The following is a 6218-nucleotide window of genomic DNA, read 5'->3' on the forward strand; positions in this document are numbered from 1 at the left end:
TTAAAAAAACTAAAACTCAACACATTTAAACAATATGCTGTCTCATAACTTGTACACCTAAATATATTGCAACAGAATAAATTCTTTTTAGAATAATTTACTGTATTTTTCACAAATTATTTGTAAGAAAGGAAAGTTTTACTACAGTCTGCTCCCTCAGAGCAACTTTTCTTCTTTATTGATTCATTGATTCATGTGCCTGTGTGTTTATATGTCTATATGTACATATACATGAAGAACTGTCTGATGAGATGATGCCACCAGCTCAGACTGACAGCCTCACTGGACAGAAGTTGGACAGTTTTCAGATGCAGCCGAACATGAAGAGGCATCAAATTAATTATTTACTGATAAAAGCCTCTGAAGAAAAGAGAAACATTTAAAAATCCTCCTGGATCAGAACCAGGACTGATTTGAATCCAATGGGAGTAACCTTATCTAGAAATAGTTTTCACCCCCGTCTTCTGACACCTCATATCTCAGCTGGTCACAACTGGTGAAGACCTACTGGTCCCAGTTTAACTCTACAGTGTATTAAACGAGCTATTGCTTGAGTTACTTTTTTGAAAATAGCATTTCAGGAGTATTTTTATGATGCTGTACTTTGTACTTTTATTTACAAGCATCTGATGTTGAAGTAGTGCGACTCTAGAGAATCATTTCTGGCTGATCTGCCCACCTGTGCCGTTCATTTTATTTCTCCAGTCTGAAAACAACCAGAAACACTGAATGAGTTCAGAGCTACAGAACCAGGACCAATGGGTCGGTCCAGATTCCTGCGACAGAACAAGTGTTTACCTTCTGCTGTAAAGGGGTGGGGCTTAAACAACTGATGAGGATTTTGCAGACATGAATGATAATCAGAGACCCACTGGTGTCCCAGTCTGTTTACTGGGAGAGTCTGAGATGAGGCCTCTTGTGATGTCATCAGAGGCTCGTTATGAAACAACTGAACAGAAACACGGAGCAGGACGTGTTGCTCTGCAGGAGACAGACTAGAATTTATTCACAGTTCAGCTCAGCAACAGGAAACTGCAGCTTTAAGAGAGTTTGTTGGTTCTGATTAACAGGAAACCAGAATCCGACCAGAACCACAGCTCCATGAAGCCAGCAACTTGGTTCTGAAGGAGAACCGGGCCGAGTTCTGGTCCTCCACAGAAAGAAAACCCAGAGAGAAAAATAAGAAAATGTGAAAACTCACCTGATCCAGACTCTGCTCTGCTGCGAAATGGAGTCTGAACCAGTTAGTCCTGATCCTGATCCTTACCTGAGGCTCCGCCCCCTTCAAGGTGACTTTAAGCATCTGGAAGCATCTTAGACTCCTCCACCTTTCAGGTGACAATTAACACTTTTACTTTCATGTTTCTCTTTGTATCACCAGTGAGTTGAGCTGTAAAACTTTAGGTCACATTTGAACTTTTTAGGTTTTTCTCAGTTTTCAGCTCTTTTCCAGCCAACATTTTATTGCAGGAAATCATTTCAAGAAGAAACTAGAAGATTCAAGATTCAGTTTTATCAAGAAAAAAAAATCAATTTACTATGTTGTTAAATCAGAGTCACTACAGGATTCATAACTGAATATATAACTAAACTTTAATAAAAATCTCTCAAAAAGATGAACTGTGGGAAATTTTGAGAATCACGGCCTGAAAATATAATTATTAATATATATATGTCAAACATTAAAACAATTTTTATAATAAAACACTCGGAAAGGTAATAAAATACCCTAATTGTTTGAAGCAGGTTAAAGAAGAAGCCTAGAGAAAAACATAACAGTATTTATCATTTAAATGGTTCTTATGTGTTTTATTTAAACATCTTCAGTCTGAATAACATAAAAACAAACTTTTGCCTTTATTAGAAGCTTAAAAATCTCAGATTAATTTAACAGGATGTTTCTGTTTTAACAAGCTGTCACACTAAAACTGAAAAAAAAAAGTTCTGTTGAACATTTTATAAAACTTTATTGAATTATCATTAAACACAGAGGAACCCAAATTATATTAGAAGAATTATAAAAAAAAACAAAACAATCATGACCCAATCAGCACATTATCCCAGTGATTCTCCGAGGTCTCAGTAAATCTCAGTAAAGAGTCTGATGAGACACATCGAGTCCTAAAACTCAAATATAAAATATGGGGTTAAAAAAGTAAAAACCACAATAAACTGAGAAAAATTAAATCTGAGAATCAATGATGATGCAAAACTTCATTATTTAGATTTTAGAATGAACATAAAAAGAAAAAAAAAACATGTAAAATCTTTTTTCTCAAATAAAATGATGGATGGTCAGAGATGGAACCGGGTCAGAGATAGATCTGGGTCAGAGATGGGGCTGCTGTTAATGTTATTTAAATACTTTTCTGAACTGAAAATAATTTCAGTTTGAAATGAGTACAATTTAATTTGCTGCTCTTGAATAACAGTTTATTGTTTCAGAGAGAAAAATTTATTATTTCAAATGAAAGCTAACAGAGGAATTCGTTTCTATGGCTTTACTGTGAAAGTACAGCGGAATGGTAACTACAGCTACTTGATTTTAAGTAGCTGTAGTTACCATCTGGGTCCACTAGAGGGCAAAATCCGCACTGCTCTAATAGTTCAGTTCGTGACTCTGTAGCTAAAACATCAACATCATTCTGATTCCAGGACAATTTAACTTTTCTTAAATATTTTCCTACCTTCAGACCGGAAGCTCAGCATCTTAGCGTATAAACCAGAGCTGTAGAGCTTTGATTCAGCTCTGTTGGAGCTGAAGCTCCAGTTTAGGAGCCACAGCTCCCCTGAAGCCGCTGCTCGTCTGTTAGCATCGTTAGCTCCGCTCAGAGTCTCTGCGGGATGTTTTCATCTGTGGAGCCGCTTCTAGTTCACACTGACAGATAAAACACAATTTCCAGAAACCAGCTGCAGCTCCACAATCTCGCCTCTATTTTCAGAAAGGGGTATTTCCTTCATCTGGTGGCCATAGTGGGAACTACAGCCCTGATCATTCTGCATTATTTACATTTAATATTCACTTAATGTGGAGTTTAGAGAAAACTAACAGTCTTCCTGAATCATATTGACAGTTTACTAACTCAAATAATATTCTGACATATTTTAATTCAATGTTTGGAGTTATATATGTAATAAAAACTGTTTTAAATCATAAAATAAAGCTGCTGTCTTAAACTATTTACAAGACATTTAATTTCTAATCAGACTGAAAAAAATCCTGCAGTGACTCTTATTTAACAACAGTAATGTAAGCTGACTTGATATGACTTTATAAGTGAAAATTAAAACAGAGATAAACATCTTGTTGAACAATTTCTATTGACGATGTAAATAATGAATAAATCCAGAACGACGGCAGGATGACCGATGGAGAATGTCCTTATATGTGATGAGAATTAACTGTTTCATCTCATGTAGATCTGAACATATAAACTTTTATCCAAGCATCATCAGAGGTGGAGTCGCTCGTCCCGTCTGTATCAGCGCTGAATTTTCCTGCGTACCTGAACACATCTTCAGTAAAACCAGCCTCACTGAAGCCAATAGACCAGAGCTACGTTGCAGGAAAACTCTGAAGCTTCTTGCTGGTTTTGGCCTCTAAACTGAGACGTGCTCTCATAAGAAGTGAAATGTTGCACTAGGTGCAGGAGATGACCTTTAACCCCTGGTCCCAGGTTTTAGGCGGTGTTGAGGTGAAGAGCGAGGCTCCTGATCTGCTGTGAGTGACGTGACGCTCGGTGGAAGTTCTGCATCCTGTTGCAGCTTCATGTTGGAGACGTGAGGTTTTGCTTCTCCTGTCAGGAATTTGATGGGAAACGAGTCACAACATTCAGATGATTTCGTCACTTTGACGATGCAAACTCTGGTTCCTCAGTGTTTGGTCTGTCAGAACGCTGGCTCAGGTTTCTCCTCTAGTTTTTCTTTAAACTTGTTCCACTTTAAATCCACACAAATAAACCACAGAAAGTTATTTTCTCATCTTCTGATGCAAATTTGCATCCATCAACAAAAGCTGGAAAATAAAACTGTTCTCCTTGAACTACAGCTGTGCAAACTGATCCCATCACATCTGTGAGCAACATGGAGTCGATCTCTGGTTCACCTTTGACCTTTTCTTCCTTCTTGTTGCATCAGAAACTTAAAGTGAATAAAGGCGGTTTGAGTGAAACCAGGTTTCAGGTGGACTGAAGTCGTCTTCACTGTGAACTTCTTCAACTTTCTGCTTCACAACAAAACCTTTCAAATCCAAACACACATCCAAGCAGCTGAGTCCAAATGATCCACGTTCAAATATTGTTTCTTTTCTCTGCAGGATCTGGTCAGGACGTCTGGATCTCAAGTGGATTTAATGCCACAGATCCAGAGGAAGTTTTACTGTTTGGCTCTGAATCTATAGAGCTGCTATCATGTCTGATTTTAGATCAACTTTTTCACCACGACAGAATAAGATTACAATTTGTCCCATTAACAAGTTTTTAATGAAATTAATGCTTCAAGTTTCTACTCAATTTAACTTTTCTAACGTACTTAGAGTATTTTTCTCTCTTTTGTTCCTGCAGATCATCAAACAGATCAGATGAAAAATAAAACTGAAAATCTTCAACATTCTGATCGACATCTGGAAAACATTTGAAATAGAAAAGGAAAATGTTCTGAGGTCAGAGGTCATCATCTTGATCCAGAGACTCTTTAGACTCAAACTGCTGCAGCTTCAACCTCTGAGGATTAGCAGGACAACAAAGGTGTCTTCCACCTGCAGAGAGAAGAAGGAAGGAGAGCAGATCAGTGAGTGTTTCCAGCCTCTCCAGCAGCAGTCAGTGACGCAGCACATCCAGTAGATGGTTTCCAGACTGCAGTCAGACTGATCTCAGAGCTGTGACCAAGATGAACCTGATCAGTTGTTTCCTGTTGAACTGAGAGAACAAGCAGGTCTGAGATCAGATCTGCTGCTGTTTGATGAATGAGGACCACTGTCTCTAGACATGTTGGACGGCTGGAGTCCAGCTGGACGTCCTGGAGACATGGACACAGCAACAACACAGCAAGCTGCTGCTCCTCTGATTGGCTGATTGCTGTGTCCAATCAGGAAGCCTGAACCATTCTCCTTCCACTGAGAAGCTGCAGCTTTACTGGGAACACTGGATCTTTGCTTTGATGCTGACTGGGTTTAATTCAATATGCTGACAGCAGCTGGACTCACTGCAAACATTTACTTACTTTACAGTTTCTACAAGATCTTCAGCTGATGAACATCTGATTCCTCAGGTTGTTTCCTCTCAGGTTGAGTTCTGTCAGACGGGTCGGGTTGGACTTCAGAGCTGAGGCCAAATAATCACAGCTGATCTTGACAACTGCAGCTCCTCAACCTGAATAAAGAATAAAAGATGTGAACCAACAGGATGCAGGTTAACCAGTCCAACATAACCAGTTAAAGATTCTCATGAATATTAATGCCAACAAGCTGCTGCTCCAATAAAGACCTGCTGACTTCAGAACCAGAACCAGAACCAGAACCTGGTACTGGGTCATGATGTGTTGGAGGATTTTAGTCAGTAAAATCATTCCAGGTTCTGATCAAAGTGTTGAAGCATCAATCATTGATTATTGATTTGTTCCTGTCAGATTCCAGGAATTCACTTTTCTGGACTGGATGACCTTTGACCTGCTTGACCTGAGGGGGATTTCTACACACTGGGGTCCGAATGCTGTCCTGTTCTGACCTCAGATCAGCAGGTCCAACTCAGTTACACAGAGAAACTAAATTAAACTCTGGATCCAGGAACAAACTCAGAAAATATTGATTAGATCAGAAGAAATGAACTTTGATTTATGATCAACTATAAGAATTATTCACAGAAATATCAATAATTGTATCATTAAATACCTCAATGTCTCCAGTCTGCAGCCTTCAGTCTGTAGAAAACCACAGAGATCCTTCAGTCCAGAACCTTCCAGGTTGGTTCTGAACAGGTCCAGTTCTGTCAGATGGGTCGGGTTGGACTTCAGAGCTGAGAACAGAGACGTCCAGCTGGTCTCTGAGAAACTGCAGATCCAATCTGAATAAAGAATAAAAGATGTGAACCAACAGGATGCAGTTAAAACTGAAATATGAAGAAATCAATAATAAAAATGTATAAATTAATTTCCCTGAATGTAAAAGAAACATGATGAACTAATTCTAACATCTGATCCAGTCAAACTGGTTTAGAGTCCAA

The 6218-nt window shown here is 38.7% G+C and overlaps 1 long non-coding RNA gene across 1 annotated transcript; it reads right to left on the reverse strand.

The window, feature by feature from the left end:
* Window positions 1–4458: 4458 nt before the first annotated feature.
* Window positions 4459–5261, reverse strand: LOC129357621 (uncharacterized). The gene is made up of 2 exons (XR_008605533.1): window positions 5221–5261; window positions 4459–4756 (listed from the first exon to the last, which is right to left on the reverse strand). It is a non-coding gene; the product is annotated as an uncharacterized LOC129357621 (long non-coding RNA).
* Between the last annotated feature and the right edge of the window lie 957 nt (window positions 5262–6218).

Source organism: Poeciliopsis prolifica, unplaced genomic scaffold, assembly GCF_027474105.1.
Source record: "Poeciliopsis prolifica strain line A6 unplaced genomic scaffold, Auburn_PproV2 SCAFFOLD265, whole genome shotgun sequence".
NCBI lineage: Eukaryota > Metazoa > Chordata > Actinopteri > Cyprinodontiformes > Poeciliidae > Poeciliopsis > Poeciliopsis prolifica.